General features: G+C 38.2%; 1 long non-coding RNA gene and 1 pseudogene across 1 annotated transcript in view; both read left to right on the forward strand.

Annotated features, from left to right (window-relative positions):
- Positions 1–27,347, forward strand: part of LOC144544664 (uncharacterized) — a 33,372-nt gene that overhangs the window by 5,111 nt on the left and 914 nt on the right. The window lies entirely within an intron of this gene.
- Positions 15,488–20,844, forward strand: LOC144544028 (uncharacterized; annotated as a pseudogene).

A 27,347-nucleotide genomic window follows, 5' to 3' on the forward strand; every position in this document is an offset into this window, starting at 1 on the left:
CGTTATGACGTTTTTGTAACGTTTGTGTAACATTTTTGTGAAGCTTTCGGACTTTTGAAGTCTCACAAAACGTTACCAACGTTTGAAAACCGTTACAACGTTTTCATTTGTAATTTTTGCAATTTTGATCCCTTGTCAGATAACCGTTGTAACGCTTTACAAACGTTACCAACGTTTTGTGTAATTTTTTTTTACAATGTTAGCCCCTTGTCAGATAAACGTTGCAACGTTTTAGAAACGTTATGTAACGTTTTTGTGTAACTCTCGGACTTTTTGAAGTTGCATAAAACGTTACCAACGTTTTCCAATCGTTACAACGCTTATATAGTGTAATTTATCTCAGAAATTTGGCTAAGTATCAGAAGAAAAACGTTACAACGGTTTCGGAAACGTTACAACGGTTTACTCAGTTTTTGTTAGAATATGAGCCTGATCTGTCTAAATCGTTGCAACGTTTCATAAATGTTATGTAACGTTTTTATGATGCTCTCGGACTTTTTAGAGTTTCAGAGAAACGTTACCAACGTTTTCAAAACGTTATAACGTTTTGTTCCTGCAGAACAGTCTTTAAATGAATTATTTTGATTGCAATGAATTACTTTAAGATTAGTTATGAATATGTCTATTCTCTAAGTTCAAGCATGCCTAATTTAAATCTTAATTCATTGTGTTGTTGAGTATTTAGGGGTTTTGTGAATATATCGGTAATTTGTTCTTTGGTGTCGATATGTATGAGTTCAATTTCACATTTTTCTATGTGATCCATAATAAAATGATGCCTTATCTCTATGTGCTTAGTTCTAGAATGAAGGACCGGATTTTTGGATATCATAATGGCACTAGTATTGTCACACATAATTGGTACGTTGCGGAAGTGAATTTCATAATCATTTAGGGATTGGATCATCCAAAGAATTTGTGTGCAACAATTACCGGCCGCTACATACTCGACTTCCGTTGTGGAAAGGGCAACCGAGGTTTGTTTGCGACTCGACCAAGATACAAGTGAACCACCAAGAAATTGGCATGTACCACTTGTGCTTTTTCTATCCATACGATCTCCGGCAAAGTCGGCATCGGCATATCCTATCAAATCTAAATCCGATTGTTTGCCATACCATAATCCAAAATTTAAACTACCCTTGACATATTTGAGAATTCTTTTAACGGCTTTCAAGTGCAATTCTTTGGGATTTGGTTGATACCTAGCACATAGACATACTGCAAACATTATATCGGGTCTACTAGCAGTTAAATAAAGTAGACTACCTATCATAGCTCGGTATTGAGTGATGTCCACCGATGTGCCATTCGGATCCGAGTCAAGATTTGCATTCGTAGCCATTGGAGTTTTGCTTGTATTGCTTTCGGTCATCCCAAATTTCTTGATCAACTCCTTCGCATACTTGGTTTGGCTCACAAAAGTGTCGTCCATGAGTTACTTGATTTGAAGTCCCAAGAAGAAATTCAACTCACCCATCATGCTCATCTCGAATTCACTATTCATAAGAGAAGAAAATTCCTCGGCAAGTGCCGCATTAGGTGAACCAAAAATTATGTCATCTACATAAGTTTGCACCACCAAGAGTGATCCATCTCTTTTCTTAGTGAAAAGAGTTGTATCATTTTTGCCTCTTATGAATTCATTATCAATTAGAAAGGAACTTAATCTACCATACCATGCCCTAGGGGCTTGTTTGAGTCCATAGAGTGCTTTGGTGAGTCTATACACATGATTAGGAAATGTTGAATCAACAAAGCCTTGAGGTTGATTAACATACACCTCCTCATCTATGAATCCATTCAAGAATGCACTTTTAACATCCATTTGAAATAATTTGAAATTCTTGTTTGAGGCATATGCTAAAAGCATTCTAATGGATTCAAGACGAGCTACGGGTGCAAAGGTTTCTTCAAAGTCAATGCCCTCTTGTTGTTTGTACCCTTGAGCAACTAACCTAGCTTTGTTGCGAATTACATTTCCATCTTCATCCTTTTTATTTCTAAAGACCCATTTGGTTCCAATAATCATTCTATTATTTGGCTTAGGTACAAGTTCCCAAACTTTGTTCCTTTCAAATTGAGCAAGTTCTTCTTGCATGGCACAAATCCAACTAGGGTCTACATTTGCATCTTTGAAATTTTTAGGTTCGATATGAGATACAAATGCACAATGGCCAATCATTTGATTTAATTTGGATCTTGTTTTAACCCTTTCCCTAGGATCACCAATTACATTAGAAAGAGGATGAGATGGTACTTCCCTTAGGTCTTGAGGAATTTGATACTCAATTCTTGGAGGTTGTATCTCTTCGGTTTGCATTCCTTCAACTATTGGATCCATCTCGTTATTGGTTTCATCTTGAATTATTTGATCCGTCTCAATATTGTTGGTTGTATTCATTTCGGGTTGAGTTTTCTCGGGTTGATTCTCAATTGTGTCAGTTCTTGTCTCAACTTCATCTTGATCAAGAATTGGCACTTCAACACCTACAATCTCAATACCTTTCTCGACCTTTTGATTAGCACTTTCATCAAATTTAACATGCACGGATTCAATTACAATTCGTTGAGATGGAATGTAAATCCTATAGGCTTTACTTGAATTTGAGTACCCTACAAACATTCCCTCAATTGATTTAGAATCAAATTTGGTTACTTTGGGAGATTCATCAAGAACAAAGCATTTTGAACCAAATACTCTAAAATGAGATATCTTAGGCTTGTACCCTTTCCATAGCTCATATGGAGTTTTATTCAATATGGTTCTTATGCTTACGCGATTTACCACGTAGCATGCCGTATTTACCGCCTCGGCCCACAAGTGTTTGGGTAAGGAGTATTCATTTAGCATGGTTCAGGCAAGCTCAACTAAGGTTCGGTTCTTCCTCTCAACTACCCCATTTTGTTGAGGTGTGCGAGGAGCCGAATACTCATGTTTATATCCCCTTTTAGAGCAAAGTTGATCAAATTTTGCATTTTCAAATTCCCCCCATGGTTGCTTCTAATCCTAATGATTTTTGATCCCTTTTCATTTTCAACACGTTTGCAAAATTCAATGAAGTTGCTAATTGCTTCATCCTTGCGTTGTAGGAACAAAACCCAAGTAAAGCGACTATAGTCATCTACAATTACATATGCATATTTCTTCTTTGCTAAACTTGGTACACTTATTGGTCCAAATAAGTCCATATGTAATAATTGCAAAGGTTGATCGGTTGAAACCATATCCTTGGATTTAAAACTACTTTTGGTTTGTTTACCTTGAACACATGCCTCACATAATCCTTCAAGTTCTAGTTTATGTGTTGGTAACCATGATCCATTAGATATGGCGCTTAGACATGTTTCACCGGAATCAAAGTGAGTAAAATACAAGTAATAAACATTTTTCTTTCGTTTACCCGAATAAATTAGAGCATCGTCCGAGGACCTAACTATGTGACAAGTATTAGCATCAAATTTGGTATAATATCCCGAATCACATAGCTTACTTACACTAAGTAAGTTGTAATCTAATCCATCAACAAGATATACATTAGATATGGTCAAGTGTTGGTTACCAATTGAGCCTATACCAATAATAGAGCTCTTTCTTTGATTATTCCCAAAGGTAACCGTACCTCCATCATATGGTTCTAAGAATTTAAAATTAGATTTGTCACCTGTCATATGGTGTGAGCATCCACTATCAATGATCCAAGCACTTTCCTTTTGAGATGAAATCAAACACACCTACAAAGTATATATTAGTTATTATTGAGTTAGTAACTAACATATACCTTGTCTTTAATCTCCCCCTTTATGTTTGGCAATTATAATACTTTTAGGGGAGATTAAGTGTGAACCTAAGCTAGTATAGCTTTAGGAACCCAAACAACATTATGTTTGTTGTTTACATTCCTAAATCTACATTCTAAGAAAGTGTGGCCAAGTTTGCAACAATAGTTGCACATTGTAGTTGATTGCTTTTGAGTAGTAGAGCCTTGTTTGAGAATGGATTGGTACTTCACTTCATTTTAACTACTCTTATGACTACCATGTGACCTATTTGCAACTTTAGATGCAATGCTCTTGGTTTTGTTAGAATCAATTCTATTGTGATGTTGGGGAACATCTCTAGCTAAACAATTTCTTTGAATTTGGTTTTGTAAAGCAACTTTATTTTTGAATTCATAAAACCATCCATCGGGTCCTTTGAAATATGTTTTGTTTGACCCTTTTGGATTAAGAGTGTTCCTATCACTATCTTTAGAATAATTTTTGTTCTTAGAAATTCTTTTATTGTACTTGTACCTAAATGCATAATTTGGTGACTTTTGATCTTGTTTAGCATTTGAAACATGAGAAGACTTCAATTTTGATGACTCCTTGTTCAAAGAAGTTAAACCTTTTTTAGTAAAAAATTGATAAGTTGAATATTGTTCACAATTAAACTTTAGTTTGGCATTTGGAATACTTGAAGTTTGAGAATGTTCCCCTTTTCCTTTAGGGCCTCGCATGTGAGTAGATTTAAGTGAGGATTTACCCTTCTCAAATCCAAGACCAACTCTATCATTTTTATAATAGGATTGATCATGTATCAACTTGCTCACATAATAGGGATCTAGACTAGTGACTTTTGATAATTCACTAGGAGATCTCAATGCTCGAATTTCGGTTTCTAAGTTTTGAACTTTAACTTTTAAAATGCCTATTTCACCTAAGTGTGATGCTTTTAACTTTTTGTTTTCAAGTTCTAACATGTCATTTTTAGCAATTAATTTTTGAATAATACCTTCCTTCTCAACCAAGGTTCTATTGGACTCATCAAGGAGTGATTTCAACCTAGATTCATGATCATCGTGCATTAGAATTTCATTTTTGAAAGTGCTCGCATCATTGGTGTCTAACCTATTGGTACACAAGTCATTGTTGGTTTCATTTGTGATTATGCAATTTTCAATATCAATTTCACCACTATATTCTTCACCACCTTCATTTATACATTCAAGTTCGGTCTCATAACCATCAAGACTAAGTGTTGAGTGTACCTCACTAGCGAAGTTTGTTGAGGTGTTGACTCCATCCTCTCCCTCCTTGGCATTCCTTGATTGAACAAGCTCCATGAGAAAGTTGATGGTTGTTTCATCGGTGATGTTCTTGCTAGCTATAATTGAGTCTATGTCAATTTTCGAGGGATCTTCATCTACACTTGTCATCAATGCAAGGTTGATCTCCTCTTCATTCTCCGATTCCGTATCGGATTGTTCCGTGTCACTATCCGAGAACAAAGCTTGCATAGCTTTGGCTTTCTTCTTTTTGTACCCATCATACTTTTGTCTTGGTTTTCGATCTTGTTGTGTTTCACCATCCGTGTTCTTCAATTGTGGAAATAGCTTGAAGCATGTTTGAATGGAATGCCCCTCTCTATGGAAAGCGAAACACATTACTCTTTTGTTCTTCTCTTCTCGTTCCTTGTTGTATTTTCTTTCAAAGTCAAGCATTCCTTGAAACATCTTGGATAAGAGAAGGGCATCCTTGGATGTTTCATGATCAATTGTGTTGATAAATTGATCATTTGAAAGACGGGTGTTTGAGGAGCTTGGAAAGTTACGGTTTTGTGCCTGAAAAGCTACAGTTTTGGATTTTGAGCTTTGCTTCAAATCACCGGATTGTCGAAGTTTTTCTTCAAAACTCCTAAAATGAGCATAGAGGTCATGCGGTGTGAATGTGTCGTGTGTGCCTTGGATTGCCTTTAGAGCACTCACCAATCCGGACCATTTATCCCTCATGAGCATCACCCTCAATAGCTTTCCTACAATTTTATTGTTAGAAAGTGGTTCTCCCAATTCGGTAAACTCATTTTGGATATGCATAAGTCTATTATACATATCCTCGATGCTTTCACCATCTTCAACCTTAAAGGTTTCAAATTTTGCTTCTAAACCGGTTATTTTGGTTCGTTTGATTTGGGTATTTCCTTCATACCGGTTTACAAGAGCATCCCACATTTCTTTTGCACTTGATGCGCTCCCAAAGAGTGAGGCTACCGATTCACTAACCAAATTGAATATGGCATTAGTTGCTAAGTCATTGTCTTTCTTGGTTTGTTTGGAATCGACGGTCTCAATTTTGGCATCGGTTGAACCATCGGTAGCAACATTTGTGTATGTTGGTGTATACCCCTTTTCAACCACATACCATACCTCAAGGATATTCAAGTAATTAATCATGGTTTTCTTCCAATGCATGAAATTTTTGGTAGTAGTACCAAAAATTAGGGGTTCTTTCACGGATCTATAGGGTGCCATTTGTCAAGTTGACCTAATCCTCCAATTAAGTGTGTCTTAATTCGAGTAACTTGCTCTGATACCACTTTGTTGAACTTTGGGGCACCTCTAATTGCTCAAAAACTGAAATTAAATTGCAATTGAAAGTAAAGAGATGAGTTTAGAGAAATTTGACACGCGGGGTGATAACGGAGTTCGGCAAAACAAAGGCCTACGTCTTCGGAGCTTCGCAACCTTGTGAGGTGCGCCTTTCTATTACCCAATACGAAAGGATTACAACTTATGAACCGTTGAGCCCTTACACACCAAGTGGGAAGTCAAACGGCCAACTCAAAGAGATGAGAACAAGGTCTCGATTGTCTAGAAACACAAGAGGAACACTCAATAGATCACTCTAATCTAATCTATATCAAGATTAGTGAAGTAGGTTTGAGGTTGCTTGAGGGATTTTGAAGTTTTAAGCTCTCACAACAATGGAGTAGGCTAAGCTCTCAGAAAATCGCTTTTGAATTAATTAGGGTCGGCTGAGATAATTTGGGAAGAGATCCCATCACTCTATTTATAGTGTCAGCTCAAAAATGAGCTGTTTGACATAAAACGTTACCAACGTTTTATTAAACGTTACAACGTTTTATTCAAATACGATTTTAGGGTTTTAATTCTCTGACAGCTTAGTAAAACGTTACAACGTTTTATCCTGTAAAAACTTGATAAAAATAGAAGTTATTTGAAGCTTTAAAACGTTACAACGTTTCTAGCTAATACTGAACAGCTGTGCTTTAGTAGTTCTGTAGCTGTTAAACGTTACAACGTTTGTAAAACGTTATGACGTTTGTAAAACGTCACAACGTTTCTATAACGTTACAACGCTGTAACATAGTTTATTCTTTTGATCAGTTTATTGTTTCAGACCAATGTAAAACGTTACAACGTTTTAAAAACGTTACCAACGTTTTATCCCATTTTAATCAACCTCACACATACTTTACCAAGTATCTGATTTTACAATTTGTATTCTTGATAAAAGTCTTCATGATTTCTTCAGTCCAAGCATATTATTCTGCAGTTCTTACTCTTCTTGGACCTACATATTCTCAAAATAGAAGAAATCGTAAAATTCAATAATTGTATGTTTTTGCAAATTAGTCAAATAGACGTAAAAGATTATTGTACGAACAACACTTATGCCTTCTAGCAATCATGCTATTTAAATTATCATCGGCCTCATCAATTTTACCTTCAATGCACATCCCATTAATCAGATTGTTATAGGTCTCAATATCAGATTGATGACCTTTATGGCCTTCTGCGACGGGAGATAGGCGATTTGGGGATTACCGTTGAAGAAGAGGAGCTGGGGAAGAAAGAAGGGGAATTGGGCAGCAAGGGCAAAGAATTGGGGCATGACTCAATTAAAAGAAGTGTCGCTGCAACTGGGACCCACATCAGTAACAAAGAGGCTATCTCTGACAAGGGGGAACCTCCGCAATTAGAAATGGAGGTATTGAGTGATCGCTGAATGGAGACGAGGATCAGCAAACTGTTTCGCTGACAGACGCAGAAGTCGTTAGGAGTTTGTTAGGCCACGTCAACGCTTCACGCTGACATGGCGCTCCAATATTGATTCTGTTGAGTTCTACTGCAATTTCTTTACTTTCTTTTACCATTCACATCGCCTATATAAGGCTTAGACTCCTATGGAGATGTATCGTGAAAATTCTTAGTAAACTTGGCGAATTGCTTTGAGCATTCGATTTTCTGGTTATTCTGTCCTGTATCTCTTTTATCCAAAATTCAATAAAATTGATCGTTATTTTTTATTTTGTTTGATCTATCCTGCATCTGAGAGCTAGGCTCGTAGCAGTTGTGGTATCAGAGCCCTTCGATTGCATCTGGGAGTATCAGTTCGAGCGATGCCGCCGAAGCGAGTACCAGATCCGCCTGAAGAGGTACTGGTGCAGCTGGATTTGGTCACGATCAATGATAAGCTCAACCAGCTCGCCAAAGAGGTCCATGACGGATTTCTAGCACGCGATGAACAACTTCAAGTCTCTAACTGCATCCAGGAGGATCGATTCCAACAGTTGATGGCATCGATGGATCGGATGAGTAGATCGATTAAGGGCAAGGGGGTTGATGTAAGACAAGGCAGCAACAGTGGGTATATATCCACTGGGCTCGATCGAGTGGAGGATAGACGAGAACCTCCCCCTGGTTTTGAGAATGATGACCAGCAAGGTCATGGACGAGCTGAGCGGTACGCTGATCAGGCCACCGCACAAAGAGTTCTCATGCCCCGAATTGAGCTACCTGTGTTTGATGGCAGCAAAGCTGGCGATTGGTTAGAGCATTGTAAGTTTTATTTTGCTTATTACCAAACACCTGAGATGTATAAAGTAAATATGGCAACTATGAGTTTTGTGGGTGATGCCAAGGAATGGTATAGCTGTTATCGGGTTGAGCACCCGGATCCACCCTGGGGTATGTTGGTTGATGCCATATTTGAAAGATTCAAAGTGCGAACTCATCAAAACCCAGTAGTAGAGTTCAAAAGGGTGCAACAGAGCACTACAGTTGATGAATTCGTGAGAGAATTTCAGAGGGCTAAGGCAAGGTTGATGGTAGAAACTGGTATCAAGAATGAATTTTTCTTTGTATGGAGTTTTATCTGTGGACTGAGGGAGGAGATCCAGAACTCCATAAACCTTTTCAAACCTAAAACTTTAGATAAAGCATTCAATTTGGCATTGGAAATTGAAGTGGCAGTTGGTCCAGCTGAGAAGAAGGTGGGTTTCCTAAAACATCAGTACCAATCCAATTTCAGACCTTCCAATTTCACCAACTACTCTCCTCCAATTAAAAATACAAAACCCACTGATAATGGTGTCAGAAGGATGAATGAGACCCTACCTCCATCTAAATTGAACCTCCATCCAAAACCACCAAACAACCAGTATGCTAAACCTTCCACTAACCTCTCTATTGAGCAAAAGAGAGCACTTGGGCTGTGCTATAAATGCAGTGAAAAATGGAGTCAAGGCCATAGGTGTGCCAAGGGGTTGTACACCATTGAAGGGGAAGAAGAACAAGAGGAAGGTAATGAGCAGTATGGCATTGAAGGAGTGGGAGAGCAGGAGGAAGAGGAGATAGTAGAAGAGCCTTTAATTACTTTGAGCTGTACTGGCAATGCTGGAATCAGTAAGACACTCATGTACAAGGGCAAAATTGGTACTTTTCCTATATGTGTGTTGGTGGATACTGGGGCTACACATTCTTTCATAAACCCTGTGGTAGTCCAGAAACTGAATCTAACCACTGTATCATTGCCCTTAAAGGCCTTTAGGAGTGCTGGTGGTGAAAGACTAGTGACAGACCAAATTTGCCCAAAGGTCCAGTTTACTGTGCAAGGGCATAAATTGGAAGCAGACTTGAGAATTTTGAATGTGCCTGGCTATGATATTGTCCTGGGGTGTGATTGGGTAGCTAAACAAGATGATATCATAATCAATCTGAAGAAGGGAAAAATGACATTAGAATTGGCAGGCAAATGGGTGGAATTGTTAATTGAAAAGGTGAAGGCTGAAATAAGAGTGACAGAGGAAGGAGTAGATGTGGTGAAAGAAAAGAAGAAGGGTAGTCAAGTATTTGTGGCCCAGTTATTCAATTTAGAAGAAGAAGAAGTCAGACATTCAGGTGTTGCAGTTGCGGCTGAGTTAAAAGAAATAATTGACCAATATGCTGAATTATTTGAAGAACCACAAACCCTACCTCCAAAAAGAGCTGTAGACCACAAAATCAACCTTAAACCAGACTCTAAGCCAATCAACCTCAGGCCATATAGATTCTCATATTTTCAGAAATTGGAAATTGAGAAAATCACACAAGAACTCCTCAACAAATCCCTAATACAGCCTAGCACCAGTTGTTACTCCTCACCAGTGCTATTGGTCAAGAAGAAGGATGAAACTTGGAGAATGTGCATTGATTATAGAAGATCGAATGATGAAACCATCAAAAACAAGTATCCCATACCCCTAATTGATGATTTGCTTGATGAATTAGATGGAGTGCATTATTTCTCTAAACTAGATTTGAGATCTGGTTATCACCAAATCAGAAGGAATGAAAAGGATGTGCACAAGACAGCCTTTCAAACTCATGAGGGATTGTTTGAATTCCAAGTCATGCCATTTGGTCTCACTAATGCTTCTACCACCTTTCAAGCCTTAATGAACTCAGTTTTTAAACCCTATTTGAGAAAGTTTGTGTTAGTTTTCTTTGATGACATATTGGTGTATAGTAAGGATCTGGATTCACATAAGCAACATCTCCAAATTGTACTCCAGACCCTACTAGACAACCAATTATTTGTTAAGAAATCTAAGTGTGATTTTGGGGTGCAAAGGGTGGAATACTTGGGGCATATTATTTCTAAGGAAGGGGTAGCCACAGACCCAAAGAAAATAGAGGCTATGACCAGTTGGCAAAGCCCTAAAAATGTGAAGGAGTTGAGGGGTTTTCTGGGCCTTACTGGCTATTATAGAAAATTTGTAAAAGGGTATGGCTTGATATCTAGACCACTGATAGATCTTTTGAAGAAAAATTCTTTCAGGTGGAGTAAAGAAGCACAACTGTCTTTTGATTAGCTCAAGCATGCCATGGTGACAGCTCCAGTTCTCAAATTGCCAGATTTTCATCAACCCTTTGTTGTAGAGACAGATGCCAGTAAGGAGGGAATTGGTGCAGTGTTGATGCAAAATAAGAGACCCATTGCATATCTGAGTAAGAAGTTGGGAGTTAAAAATTAGGCACTATCCACCTATGAAAAAGAATTGTTGGCATTGTATACTTCTGTGACCAAATGGAGGCATTATCTCCTTGGAAATGGATTTACCATTAAAACTGATCAAGTGAGCCTAAAGTATTTGTTAGAGCAAAAGGTTAATACACCCATGCAGCATAGGGGTTTGAGCAAACTATTAGGCCTCAATTACAAAATAGAGTACAAAAAGGGAGTTGAAAATAAGGTGGCTGATGCATTGTCAAGAAAAGAGGGGCAAAATGGGAATCTAGCTGAAAGTGAGGAGGAAGAGGCAAAACAAGGAGAAGTAGAGAGAAAAGAAGAAGATGTGAATATGATAAGTGAACTCATACCACAGTGGGTAGAAGACATTAAGGCAAGCTATGAGGGTGATGTGTGGATTGCAAACTTGAAGGAGAAATTGGAGGAAGACAGGGAAGAAAATTCAACCCACCAGTTGACAGAACACCATGGAGTTTTGAGGTATAAAGGGAGGGTGTGTGTAGGTACTCAAGGAGATTGGAGGCAACAAATTCTAAGAGAGTTGCATGATTCAACCTTGGGTGGGCACTCAGGTGTGACTGCCACCTATCAAAGGGCTAAGAGAAATTTTTATTGGCCATTGATGAAGGAAAGTGTGCACAAATTTGTGCAACAGTGCCCCAACTGTCAGCTCAACAAAGCTGAACACAATGCCTCTCCTGGGCTGCTACAGCCTTTACCCATACCGGCGGAAGCTTGGACAAGTGTGGGAATGGATTTCATTACAGGTTTGCCTAAATCCAAGGGTTTTGAAGTAATATTGGTGGTGGTAGATAGGTTGACCAAATACTCACATTTCATTGGACTAGTACATCCTTTCAGTGCAGCTACTGTTGCTCAAGCATTCATGGATCATATTTACAAGCTTCATGGATTACCAGTATCCATAGTTTCTGACAGGGACCCCATATTTACCAGTCGATTTTGGAAGGAGTTGATGACAAAATTAGGGGTCAAATTAAACATGAGCACTGCTTACCACCCTCAATCAGATGGTCAAACTGAGAAAGTCAACCAATGCTTAGAACAGTATTTGAGAGCCATGGTACATGATAAGCAAAACAAATGGGGTCACTATCTGTCCTTAGCAGAATTGTGGTACAATACCAATTGGCATAGTGCAATCAAGATTCCCCCCTTTGAGGCATTGTATGGCTATCCTCCTCCATTGCTAGCTTTAGGGAGTGCACCCAGAAGTCAGGTGGAGTCAGTAAATGTGTTTTTGAGAGACAGACAGGCAGCTCTTAGTCAGCTGAAGGCTAATTTGAAACAGGCTCAAAACCGAATGAAGAAGAACGATGACAGGCACATGAGTGAAAGAAGTTTCTCAGTTGGTGATTGGGTCTATCTCAAGTTACAACCTTACCGTCAGATCACAGTTGGAGGTGCGAGAAACCAGAAGTTGAGTTCCAAGTATTGTGGTCCCTTTGAGGTATTACAACGGGTTGGTACCGTTGCGTACCGACTGAATCTACCAACTGGTTCCCTAATACATCCCGTATTTCATGTGTCCACTACTACAAAAATGGTCATTGTACACTGCACATTGTACACGGATTTGACAATTTTACGTAAAAACCGTGGAGAAATTGTAATTTTTTGGGTGCCCGGAATATCTGTGAAATCTCTACACGGTTTTTTATTAAAGAATCGGTGTAGAAAGCCTTGAGAGAGCTACACGGACGTTTATTAGGGAATGTACACGGCTTATTGTCTAAATAACAGTGTAGAAAGCCTTGATAGAGCTACACGGATATTTAATTAAAGAACCGTGAAGAAATGACCAACTTGTACACGGATGTCTGTTTAAATAACAGTGTACAAAGCTTGAGAGAGCTACACGGATATTTAATTAAAGAACCGTGAAGAAATGTCCAACTTGTACACGGATGTTTGTTTAAATAACAGTGTAGAAAGCTTGAGAGAGCTGCACGGACGTTTAATAAAAAGCCGTGTAGAAAGGTTATTTTAGGGTTTTGGTAAGGGCGCGCCTTTTCGAGCACCAAGTTGGTTATATAAAAGGCCTTCTCCTTCCAGCGCCGTTTTGATCAATTCTCTCTCTCTCTGTAATCTGATTATTTACAGAGGGGGTAATATGAAGATCATGTTTTAATAAAGAAAGAGCTGATCGAATAAAGAGTTGGGATGAAGACCTTCAAAAAAAATGGAAGAGGAGGGATGAATGACCTTCAGAGCCAGACGAAGTGTCAGATGAAGAGTCCAATGAAGAGTCGGACGACTCTTCATTCGACTCTTCATCCGACTCTGAAGGTTGTTCATCCACCTCTTCTCTTTTTTTTGAAGGTCCTTCATCCAACTTTTTATTTTCAGCTAGCTCTTTCTTTATTAAAATATGTATCTTCATATTACCCTCTCTAAACCCTACTGGCACCAAAAGGAAAGAATCACCCACTTGTAAACTAAAAATATCCATTAACGACTGGAAGAGGGGATCCCCTCTTCCAGTCCTTAATGGAAATTTTAGTTTACATATGAATCTTTATTGAACTCTTTCTTTATTAGAACATATTGATCAATCTGTACTCTCCCTCTCACAGTTAACAATTGGGCGGAAATTTAGGTTTATCAATTATTTCGGATCGCAAATCTATAAAGATGAGCTACTGTTTTTGGAGCTCATAAGATGACCAGTCCGATATAATTGATAACCTACATCTCGAATTCCCATGCGAATTGCTTCATTTCCCCAATTAATTGGTCTGATTTGTGCGCTAAAGTTTTTTTGGAGGATAATTTCAGAGCCGGATAGTCGGATGAAGGACCAGAGCCGGGTGGGGAGTCGGACGAGATCGTCTTCATCTGACTCTCCATCCGATTCTGAGGGTCCTTCATATATCCACCTCTTCCAGTCCTTGATAGAATTTTTTAGTTTATATGGATTTAACTTTTGTAATTAATGCTCAATAAGAATTTGTAATTTTTGTATAAATTAATGTACATGAATTTTTTGTTCAAATTGCTATATATGTTTTGGAATTCAGGATTTTAAATGTCTTCCTCTTTTTTGGAAATTGTTTGTTTTGCTATCTGAAAAACATAAAAAAAAAAACCAAAAAAAATACAATGCTAAACGGACATTTAATAAAGAGCCGTGTAGAAAGGTAGAATTAAAAAAGGTTGATTCTTTTAATTAAAAAGAGTTAAAAAATAATTATACACGGCTGTTTATATAAAAGTCCGTGTAGCTCTCTCGACTTTCTACACGGCTTTATAGATAAATGTCCGTGTAGAAAGGTTTAGGGTTACAAAAAGGCCTTCTTCCAGCGCCGTTTTGATCAATTACTCTCTCTCTCTCTCTGTTGGTCTGATTTCTGCGCAGAAGGATCGAGACCGAAGCTGAGATCTTTGAAGTTAATTTGCATTTCTCCTCTCTATCTTGCTAGGGTTAGTCTTCCTCTTTTCTCTCGCTAATTTTCTGGTACTTATTATTGCTTAATTATTTAGGTCAATTATTTATTAATGCATGCATGCTTGATCTGTTAAGGTAATGTAAATAATTAGTGTATTGTGGTCCAATAACCGACCTATTGATGCTTTTAGGTCCATGCCCGTTCAAAATTAATCTAATAGGGATTAATTTTGGATAGTCCCCCGTTTGGGACTGCTCTTTGAATATTGTGTCTCATTTAGGATGTGAACACATTAATTAGCGGGATTTAATTAGTGTTTGAGAAAAATTCGTCAGCATTTCTCCTTATTGCTCCTACGAGTATGTGGTTTACGCATACTTGGGGAGTTAAGGGGAAATGCTGTCGAATTTTTCTTAAACACTAATTAAATCCCGCTAATTAATGTGTTCACATATGAGGCATAATATTCAAGGAGTGGGTTACGATTGTAAACCGGCCCGTTTGTAAGCCAAGAATTTGTAACAATGTATGTTGCTCGACCACCATGACTAATTGGAATCATTATTTTAATTTAATTTACAGATGGATCGAAGTTGGATGTACGAATTGCGACGTGATACTGCAGAATATTTGGCTCGCGTTGATGAGTTCATAAAATGTGCCGAGAGTTATAGAGCGAAGACAAAGGATAACGACATCTTGTGTCCTTGTAGAGATTGTAGCAATTTTAAAAGATTTGGGGACTTGGAAGAAATTAGAGCTCATTTGATTTGTCGGGGATTTCAGAAGAGATATACGTGTTGGTTTATGCATGGTGAGAAAATTGGGGAATGTAGTGCTACCAATAGAAATTTTGTTTTGGAAGACAATGTTGATATTAATGTAGAAGTTGATGATAATTTTGAGCTTCATTCCAACGATGATTTTGAGAATGTCGAAAATTTTGATAATCTACTTGAACTTAATTACAACGAGGATGATTGTGTGAATATTGATGAAAATGCAGAATACGATTTTATTGAAAATCTAGAAGACATGTTACGTGATGTGGAAGATGAAATTAGTGATAAAAATTATAAAAAATTTCAGTATATGTCTAATGAATCCAAAAGGCCGTTATATCCCGGGTGTACCAAATTTTCAAAACTGTCAGCTGTGTTGAAATTGTTGAACTTAAAAGCAGACAATGGTTGGAGCGACAAGAGTTTCACGTCCTTATTAGAGCTCTTACGAGAAATGCTCCCAGATAACAACGAGTTACCCTGTACAATATATCAGGCGAAGAAGTTGATCTGTCCAATGGGCTTGAAGGTCGAAAAAATACATGCCTGTCCGAATGACTGTGTATTGTACCGTGGAGAGTACGAGGCCATGCATGTTTGTCCTAAATGCGGTGTTTCACGGTACAGACGTAAGAACCAGGACACTGACGATGGTAACGATGAAGGAAACAAGGGTCGGGCTCCGGCTAAGTCGGTGTGGTATTTTCCGATAATACCGAGATTCAAACGGTTATTTGCAAATCCCAAAGATGCGAAATTATTGCGTTGGCATGAAGACGAGCGCAAAAGGGACGGTAAACTAAGACACCCAGCTGATTCTCCTCAGTGGAGAAACATTGATAGAGATTTCACAGAATTTGGTGGCGAATCAAGAAACCTTAGGCTAGGGTTGAGCACAGACGGAATGAGTCCGTTTGGAAGCATGAGCAGTCGGCACAGTACTTGGCCAGTTCTTATATGCATTTACAATCTTCCTCCTTGGTTGTGCATGAAACGCAGGTATATAATGATGTCATTACTAATCCAAGGACCCAGACAACCCGGAAATGACATAGATGTATATCTCGCACCATTAATTGAGGACCTCCAAAAATTGTGGAGGGATGGCGTCCGGGTGTGGGATGCGTACGGTAAAGAGCAATTTGAGCTGCGGGCCATGGTATTTTGCACCATAAACGATTTTCCCGCGTACGGAAATTTATCGGGCTATAGTACTAAAGGAGCAAAAGCGTGCCCTATCTGTGAAGATGACACGCAGGTGCTGAGGTTGAAAAATTGTAAAAAGAATGTTTTCATGGGGCACCGTAGGTTTCTTCCTATTAATCACTCATACCGTAAGAAGAAGAAAGAATTCAACGGGAACACTGAGCTTGGAGTGGCACGTCGTCCGTTAGACGGGAAGGGTGTCTTCCTGCTGGTTAAAAATCTTAAAGTTGTTTTCGGAAAATGTGCCAAAGCACCACCGAAAAATATTTGGAAAAAGAAGTCCATATTTTGGGAGCTACCGTACTGGGAATATTTAGAAGTGAGACACTGCCTAGATGTCATGCATATTGAGAAAAATGTCTGCGACAGTCTGATCGGCACATTGTTGAATATTCCGGGGAAGACTAAAGACGGTATCAATGCTCGAAAAGACATGGTGGAAATGAAAATAAGACCCAAGCTTGCACCGCAGGATAAAGGGAAGCAAAAGGCATACCTACCTCCCGCAATGTGCACAATGTCGAAGACCGAGAAAACAAGCTTCTGTAAATGCCTTCATAGTATTAAAGTCCCATCAGGGTATTCTTCGAATATTAAGAAGCTTGTGTCCATGAAGGACATGAAATTGATTGGTCCGAAATCCCACGACTGTCATGTTTTAATGACACATATGATTCCTGTTGCAATCCGAGGAATTTTACCAAAGCCCGTTCGGCAAGCCATCATGAAGCTTTGTTTTTTCTTCAATGCAATTAATTCCAAAGTGATAGACCCGCTAAAATTGGACTCTCTGCAAAAGGAGGTCGTCGTTACTCTTTGCCATCTTGAGATGTATTTTCCGCCATCTTTTTTCGATGTTATGGTTCACCTTGTTGTTCACCTTGTGAGGGAAATTAAGATTTGTGGTCCCGTGTTCCTGCGGTATATGTATCCATTCGAGAGATTCATGGGTATTTTGAAAAGTTACGTAAGGAACCGACATCGGCCCGAAGGTAGCATCGTAGAAGGATATTCCACGGAAGAGGTGATTGAGTTTTGCACCAACTACATGACCGGTGTTGGTCCTATTGGCGTTCCAACATCTCGATACGAGGGAAGGCTCCAAGGAGTAGGGACTATTGGGTTGAAAGCCATACTTGCTGATAGAGATGAACTGTTAAAGGCACATTTTATTGTACTACAGCACATGGCAGATGTCACTCCCTATATAGATGAGCACATGGCAATCCTTCGACAACAGAACTACACGAGAAGTCAGAAGTGGATTACTGACGAGCATAACCGTTGTTTCATAGGATGGCTGAAAGAAAGAGTGAAGTCACACTCCGAAATGTCGCCCGTAAGTGAAACGGTTAGATGGCTGGGCCAAGGACCCCAAATGGTTGTTAGAACATTCCAAGGATACGAGATTAATGGATATACATTTTACACTAAATTACAAAGTGATAAGAGCACCATGCAAAATAGTGGGGTGACGTTGGTGGCGACGTCTCAAGAATTCAGTAGATCAGGGGATGCCCGGCCTGTAATGGCATCAAAGTAATATTACGGTGTTATTGAAGAAATTTGGGAGCTCGTTTACAATGCTCACCTCAGCATTCCCTTGTTTCGGTGTCAATGGGTCGAAGACCGTGGCGTTAAAGTTGATAACGACGGGTTCACAATGGTAGATTTTAACAGAGTCGGGTATGTTGATGATCCGTTCATACTCGCCAAGCAAGCAACCCAAGTCTTTTATGTCACTGACCCGAGTGATGCTAGGTGGAGCATCGTCTTACCCGGAAAAAGAAGGATTGTTGGGATAGAAAACGTAATCGACGAAGAAGAGTACGACCAGTTCGATGAGATACCTCCATTTTGTGCCGATGTGCAAGCTGAGATAGCAACAACTACTGAAGAACAAGACGAAGCAAATTACATGAGATCTGACCATAGTGAAGGACTATGGGAAAATGTTCAAACAGTGGAAAAAAAGAAAAAAAGGAAAAAAAAAACCAATGTATAATATTTATTTCGTTTAACCGTGAACAATTTCATATTTATATTCCAGAAAAAAACAATTTATAATATTTATTTCTTTTATAATATTTCAGAGATGAATAGCCGAATAGATAAGCATAGTTTATTTGCATTACTGATGAGATCTTTGGATGACTGTAAATCGATCGATAATATTTTACTGTGTTTTTGTATTTTACATTTTATTTGTTTATTTATTCCTTTTAAATATAAATTTTATGAATATAGATATCTGATAAGCAGAACCGATGGTGAGAGAACCCATCGAACAGCCCCCTTTTCCCTTAAGAAGAGTTTTAATGACAAATTGCTTTTCTACACGGACATGTAGTTAAATGTCCGTGTAGCTCTCTTTTAGCTATGTATTTCTTTTTTTGAATATTTTAAAATGTTTAAAAACCTTTCTAAATGTTCGCAGCCATTTTGCATTTATCCTTAAGTTTTTACATTTATTATTTAAACTGGAAAAGGAAACTACGCTCCATATTATGAAATTTTGCATTTATTCTTACTATTTAATATGGTTTTGTATGATCTGTGGTTCAATATTATGATTTCGTATCATTGTTTATATGTAGTGTTTTTTTTCTAGTTGACATATTAAGTGCATCATTTAAGAATAAAAAAATAAAGGCAACTTATTATTTATGTAAGTACCAACAAAAATCCGTTTAGAAAGGTTTTCCACACGGACCTTTAATCCGTTTGGAAAACCTTTCTAAACGGATTTTTAATTAAAACTCTGTGTAGAAAGGTTTTTCACACAGACTTTTAACTACAAATCCGTGTAGAAAGGTATTCCACACGGACTTTTAGCCCTACTCTTTATTAATTAGTTTTTACTCTTTTACATGTATTAATTATGAGCAGGCTTTTGCATCGTTGGAACTTATGACTATTAAATAAAAGAAAATTGAAAGGGCACCATATTCATTCCCTAACCCTTTAGTAATTAGAGCCATATTTATTGACCAAAACTATTAGAAAGAATCGTACACGGACGTTTAATCAAACGTCCGTGTAGAAATAGTTATTTTAATTAAGACGTCCGTTATGCATGAATCTTGTAAAATGTTGCATTTATTTTGAAGCGCGGAATTCGAATAGTTGCCTTTCTATGTAATTATCTGAGAAGACGATCAAAACAACTTCATAATTCTATATAATCCGAGAAACTCCATTACAAAACAATCTGAATTGTACAATTCTTTTGAACTTACTTCTTTAATTTGTTCCCAGGAAAAATGGATCCCTACTCATCCGATGACTCACAAAATAACAGTGACTACTCAAACTCTAACGATTCAAATAGTTCTGAGAGTGAGTTCTTCCAGCAAACTGAAGGTTCAGACTCAGACGACTCACAAAACGACTTACCCACTGGAGGCATACAGTGCACAGTGTGCCAAGAGGTCGGAAAATATGAGTGGTTGTTCCATTGCAACCACTGTCAAGACTCATACCACCCGTTATGCGTCTGCTCAAATACTTACCAAGGCAGCAGAGATCCGAGATACAATTCATGGATCTGCCCTAGGTGCGAGAACGATGACCAAGAAGAAGAAGATGATGACGAAGACGACGATGAAGAAGAAGAGGAGGGAGAGGAAGAGGAGGAAGAGGAAGAGGCTGCTGGAGAAGATGATGAGGAGGAAGGAGAAGAGGAAGACGAGGAGAAGAGAAGGGCGAGGAAGAAGCAGAAAAAAAATGAAGAAGATCAAGAAAGCAATAAAGACAAAAAAGATGAATCTTCAAATAAAACCAAGAAATAGATTATTTTTATTTTTAATATTAAATAATTTATATTTCATTTGTCTATATTTTAATTGTTTATATTTTGTCTGTTTATATTTTATGAATCTTTACTTAAATATTAATATAAATATGAGATTATTAATATAAAGGTATTTTAACACTTCAATTGAATATCCATGTAGAAAGGTATTTTAACACTTTAATTTAACACGTTAATTTATATCTATAACATATTAACATTATTAATTATTTAGATAGCATCATTTATTTAACAAAAAAGAAAAATTTATAGAAAACAAAATGTTGATTAAATTAAACAAAATATATTACATCAAAAAGGATCCTGGCTAATACATCATATAACACAAAAAAAACTGATTAAACAAAATACAGAAGAAGAAAACAAATAAAGATAGCTAAATTAATGAAACATGCCTTCATAAAGGCCCTGGCGCGACCCCGGCCTCCTCCTAATCCAGGGGCTCTTTGGCCTGATCCAGCGATCGCCCCTCCTTATGTACGGCTTTGGTGGTGGATGCCCCATTGGACTTCGGCGTGGCACATTTGAAGGCGGCCACGGCCATGTCCTCCTGTAGTTGGGAGGAGGCCTGAGATAGCCAGGAGGGACTTCGAAACCGGGGGGGAGTTCGAAATTAACATCAACCTCTTCGGGCGGGACGTAGCCGGAGGGCAATGGCCACGGCACATTTGAGGGGTGAGCACTGCCGGCCGGAGGGACTTTGGCCATTTCTACTTGCAAATAAAATTTATATAAATATCTTGATCGAACTAGTTTCATATAGAATTTTGAAGAGCCGTTTCGTCTTCTAAGAATTTTAAATTAATAAATATTTGCACACGGACGTTTAATGAAATATCCGTGGAGACATTCTCTATCATTTCTAAACGGTTTTTTACTTAAACATCCGTGTAGAAAGTTAAAAGATTTGCTATTTAAACTGAAAATGTGCTTTTTAAATAATTATCTAATGGAAGTCGGAACGACGTCGCTTCAAACTCTGAAATTTTATTATTTATAAATATTTGAGTTTAGATGCAAATTAAGTTTAAAAATTTTAAAAAAAAATAAAAATATGTCTTTACATTTCGAACTTCCCAAGGCGCGAATTTGTTTCCGCAAACGCATAGAATTTATACACGGATTATTAATGAAATAACCGTCTAGAAATGTCTTCCTTCACGGATGTTTAATTAAATATCCGTGTATAAATGGTTTGCGCGAAATAAAATGCGCGCTGGGTCGGCCTGGTCACTTTCTTTTCAAAATCCCTTCGTCTCCCCTTAACCCTAAACCCACGCGTCTCCTCCTCTCTCTTTCCGTGGTTCCTCTCTCTTGGTGCTGCCACTGTTGGTGTTTCGCTCTGTCCTCCTGTAGTTGGTGAACCTCTAAGCTCCTCTCACTCGCTCGGTAGATTGTAGAAAGAACGATGACACATTCAGGTGAGGATAATGTAGAGAATGTAGCTGTGATGGATAATGTAGAAGGAGAGAATGTAGCTGTCATGGAAGAAGAGGTCTCGCAGGCTCAGCCTGAAAAAAGGAAAAGAGGTCCGACAATGTGCAAGAAGATCACTGAGCAGAAGGAAATATTGCCAATCGAATTCCACAAGAACGGCTGTGCGACGGGTGATAATCGGGCAAAGTACTCAAATTTTTGCGCCTCCACGGTGAAGAAACATGCATCTATCCTGGTCGAGCGCTGGGATCAGTTTGATCAAAAGAAGGACAAGGACCAATGGTGGAACATTGTGAAGGTAAAGTACCTAACAATTCTATTTTTTTTTTTGGAGTAGATGAACTTACATGCAGTAGTTTCGTTGTCAATCAGGACCAGTGGAACATCGTGGACGACCCAAAAGACAAGATAAAGGGAGTGTCTTTGAAGATAATGAATGAAGCTTGGAAGCAATTCAAGAGCAGGTTGAAAACACTTTACATGGATCAAGGGAAAGATCCGTTGCCAGTGTATCCTTGGCTGACACAAGAGGTGTGGGAGGAGTTCCAAGCTTTGAAGAAAACAGAAGAATTCAAGGTATGTAAATTTAGGTAACTCATTAGAGCATCTCCAACAGTGATTGCTTATGGATTGCTTATGCTGATGCGTCAATTGTTTCTGTATTTGCTGGGTTGTACGGCTATTGCTTATTTAGCAATTGTTGGAATTAATTTCATAACCGCACAAATTAGCAATTAATTTCAATTGCTGGATTGGAGATGCTCTTAGTTTTTGTTCTTTCTCAATCTGTACCCATCTTCCTTAAGTAATGGATTTACTTTGATGTTCGAAGAAAAAAAGTGAGAAGGGCAGGAAGATCGCCAAAATGAACAAGTACCCGCACAAATTAGGGTCAGGTGGTTACGAGGGTAACTCGAAAGAATGGGCAAAAGTTATTTTGAAAAACCAACAGTTTGACTCACCCGTGGTTAAGATAAAAAATCCTAGGGGCCAAGATTGGCTCATGGGAAGATCTGAGGTAACCCTTGAGGGGCGGATAGTACTCCCAAAAGACGTGGAGCCCGTTGCTCATAAAATGGTAAGAGCCTTTTGTTATAACTGTGTCATTCAAACAAAATCATAACTCTGTGTACATTACTTAGTGTTTTGTTATAACCAATTTTTTAATTAACAGTTGGAGGTGGAGGAGGTCAATTCTGGTGCCCGGACTGTCGCAAGTCAAGAAGATTCCTTGTCCTTGGCGCTCCCGAATCCAGAACACACCGGTCGAGTTAGGGGCAGAGGGGTCTACACGGGCTGGAAGGAGGAATTCAATGGAGCAAAACCCCGGAGAAGACCTCGTGCCAAGGTCAACAAAGACGAGATGGAATCAAGGTTGGCGCAGGTGCGCCAGGAGGTACGCGAGGAGCTTTCAATGGAGTACAACCAGAAGCTGGCTGAGCTGGAATCAAGGATGGTGAACCAAATGCACCAAATTAGGCAGCCATCCGAGGACCGACCTCCCGTTTCTCCGGGAATTCGGCGAAGCAGTCAGGCATCCGGGACCGAAGTGATAGGCGGCTTGGACAATCTAAAGGTAACCACTACTTGTTCATAATCGAAAGGTATTGTTGATTCTCGCGGTTAATTCGCTAGACAATATTATTTCATTCTAAAGACAACTAATTGCTGATAATTATTGCAGGAGGCCACAGCATGCGACCTCGTCATGTATTTCGGTACTACTCCTCTGACCATTGCTAAGGGCACTGTATATCCTCCTGCAGCCGGTGATCAGTTGAGGCCCAACTATCTCCGCGTAGCGATTGAGAAGATCACGCAGGATTGGGCTGTGAGAATACCTCTTCCTGTCCCTGTCGATGAAATGGTGGTGCTTGATGATGCCCGCTATTCGACAGTCCAATGGCCGAAAAATCAAATTATTTTGGACAATGTACGTAAACTCCAAATTAATGGGATATCTTATTCAAATCATTCTTTTCAAATACTTGAAAAAGACATATACAACATTTGATACAGATACGAAGAGGTGAGACAATCAATGAGGATGAAGCGTTGTCACCGGTACGGGACATGGAATTATACTTGGTGTCTGTTGCGCCAGAAGTGCCTGATGCGCCAGTGGATGCGCCAGTAGATGCGCCAGTGGATGCGCCAGTGGATGCGCCAGTAGATGCGCCAGTGGATGCGCCACTAGACCGTACGGGGCTCACAGCAGAAGAGGTTAGCCGTTTGCCTGGTCAGTTGCAGACTCTCCACGCCCACTTGATCAAGGCACCCAAGGACATGACGGCTGTTACCTTCAGTGTCCCCCCCGGTATGTTTCTACACGATGGCAGGGAGGTCGTGCTGCCTTTCACAGAATTCAACGACTTTCTACAGGGCGCCTCGTCAAGCGATAAATGGCTCGATGTGGGAGTCATCACCGTTTTCCTCATGTTAGTGACCAATCAATTATTTATATCATGTGTATAGCACTCAAATATATATACTCTAATGTAAAATGATGATTTTTCAGGTTCCTAGTCCAGAAATGCCGTGAGACCGCATCGAAAGGTAAGGTGAACTTGTGTGCACTTTTGGACCCCGGCAGAATTAATGGAAACATGTTGGAATGGTATGAGGATGATTGTGTCGACTACTTGCGTAAAGCGATGCATCATGCTCGTGGGGATCAAAAGAAATTTCTTCTCCTGCCATACCACCAAAAGTAGGTTACTTGTAACCCTTAATTGTTTATATTTTCAGTTAAACAATTACACAATGAACCATAGCAAACAGTTGTGTCACCATTACATGCTGAAATATATATGTCACTAATTTTATGCTAAAGTACTACAATTCTTCTCCCCCCACAGCTCCCACTGGTGTTTGTTGATGATTGTGCCACTTGAAAATACGATTTATGTCATGGATTCAAGGCGGCCCGACAAATCCATCACCACTCAGCAGTCTAAAAGAGTCATGACTGTTATAATTAAGTAAGTTATCTAAATATCACTTGGTTTGATTTTTTTTTTTATAATTGTGGAATTGCTAATTACAGTCACTCAATTTTGTAAGGGCTTTTCGGCAATATCTTAAAGAGGGTGGAGTGCAGAGCACGGGTAAGAGCAGAAATAAAATGAATGGGCTCTGGAAGGAGGTGAGCACACTATAATTTTATAATTTCATATTTTTGGGTTCAAAAATTTATTGTCATTCTGACATAGGCTGCTGAATGTAAATATCAGTGCCCGCAACAGATTGGCGGTTGGGAGTGCGGTTATTACACGATGATTTTTATGTTTCACTTTGTTGAGAGCATACAATTCAAATGGCCAGCATATCCGGTATGTAATTCATATGTTTTGCCTTGACTTGTCCATACAATTAATATTGATTTCCTCTAAACTTGTTTTATTAGTTGCATTGTTATAATTGCAATAATTTATTTCTATAAAGCAAAACAGAGATGTAGTTGCCGTATTTTTGTAACTTGCATGTTTCGAATTTTTTGTAGTATTCACCAGATTCAAAGAGTTACTCCAAGGAGCAGTTAGATCACTTTAGATGTATGTGGGCAGATTTTTTTATAAAAGAATTTTGTAAACCAGAATATGGATTTGTATGATCTTTGTATAATTCAGTGTACATGAATTTTGTATTAATTTTTTATATAATTTGGAAATTTTGAAAATTTACCGGTTTTGGTATTCTTATTTTGGAAATTCTCTGTTCTGGAATTGATCTGATTTTAAATGGCTGGCAAAACTGGAGGCTAGCCAAAAAAAAGCAAAATTTTTTTAAAAAAAAGTAGTTCAATTATACACGGACATTTTAAAATTTATCCGTGTACAAAGGTTTTTCCAAATTAAAAAAATAAAGAAGAAAATTAATACATAAAATTATATATTAAAAAAATATTAAAAAACAAGAGAGCTACACGGATATTTAATTATACATCCGTGTACAAAGATCATTCAATATAAAAAAAATATTAAAAAATAAGAGGGGTACACGGATTTTAATTATACATCCGTGTAGAAAGGTGTTTCCACATTAAAAAAATAAAGAAGAAAATTAATACATAAAATAATATATTTAAAAAATATTAAAAAATAAGAGAGCTACACGGATATTTAATTATACATCCGTGTAGAAAGGTGTTTCCACATTAAAAAAAAAGAAGAAAATTAATACATAAAATAATATATTTAAAAAATATTAAAAAATAAGAGAGCTACACGGATATTTAATTATACATCCGTGTAGAAAGGTCATTCAATATTAAAAAATATTAAAAAATAAGAGAGGTACACTGATATTTAATTATACATCCGTGTAGAAAGGTGTTTCCACATTAAAAAAATAAAGAAGAAAATTAATACATAAAATTATATATTAAAAAAATATTAAAAAATAAGAGAGCTACACGGATATTTAATTATACATCCGTGTAGAAAGGTCATTCAATATTAAAAAATATTAAAAAATAAGAGAGGTACACTGATATTTAATTATACATCCGTGTAGAAAGGTGTTTCCACATTAAAAAAATAAAGAAGAAAATTAATACATAAAATTATATATTAAAAAAATATTAAAAAATAAGAGAGCTACACGGATATTTAATTATACATCCGTGTAGAAAGGTCATTCAATATTAAAAAATATTAAAAAATAAGAGAGGTACACGGATATTTAATTATACATCCGTGTAGAAAGGTGTTTCCACATTAAAAAAATAAAGAAGAAAATTAATACATAAAATTATATATTAAAAAAATATTAAAAAATAAGAGAGCTACACGGATATTTATTTATATATCCGTGTAGAAAGATATTTCAATATTAAACAAAATTAAAAAATAAGAGAGCTACACGGATATTTAGATAAATAACCGTGTAGAAATCTAATTGTACACGGTTTTTTATGTAATAATCCGTGAAGCTCGGTTATGGAGAGCGCCAGTGTCAAGTATTTGTAAACGGCTGTGTATGTAATAATCCGTGTAGCTATTCGGTAATTGTACGCGGTAAATATCCGTGTGTATATATACAAGGATTTCTAAACCGTGACAGCCTACGCGGCGGGAAATCCGTGTAGCTCGCTTGTTTATGTCCGTGTATAATCACTTATTCTGTAGTAGTGGTCTCAGCTAAAAGCTAAGCTGGGAAATGCTCATATACCCTCCCCAACACTTCCATTAGGCGTTCCCAGCAGCAATTTGGAGAAAGTGCCCCACTTGGTAATTGGTCGAAGGATGGTCAAAAGACGGAATGCTGCACAACCGCAACTTTTGGTACAATGGAAGAATCAAGCTCCCGAAGATGCAACTTGGGAAGATTATGAAGAAATTGCACAGACATTTCCTGATTTTATTCGTGAGGACACGAATTTCCTTAAGGAGGGGGAATTGCGACGGGAGATAGGCGATTTGGGGATTACCGTTGAAGAAGAGGAGCTGGGGAAGAAAGAAGGGGAATTGGGCAGCAAGGGCAAAGAATTGGGGCAGGACTCAATTAAAAGAAGTGTCGCTGCAACTGGGACCCACATCAGTAACAAAGAGGCTATCGCTGACAAGGGGGAACCTCCGCAATTAGAAATGGAGGTATTGAGTGATCGCTGAATGGAGACGA

Source organism: Carex rostrata, chromosome 26 (genome assembly GCF_964058835.1).
Source record: "Carex rostrata chromosome 26, lpCarRost1.2, whole genome shotgun sequence".
Classification (NCBI taxonomy): domain Eukaryota; kingdom Viridiplantae; phylum Streptophyta; class Magnoliopsida; order Poales; family Cyperaceae; genus Carex; species Carex rostrata.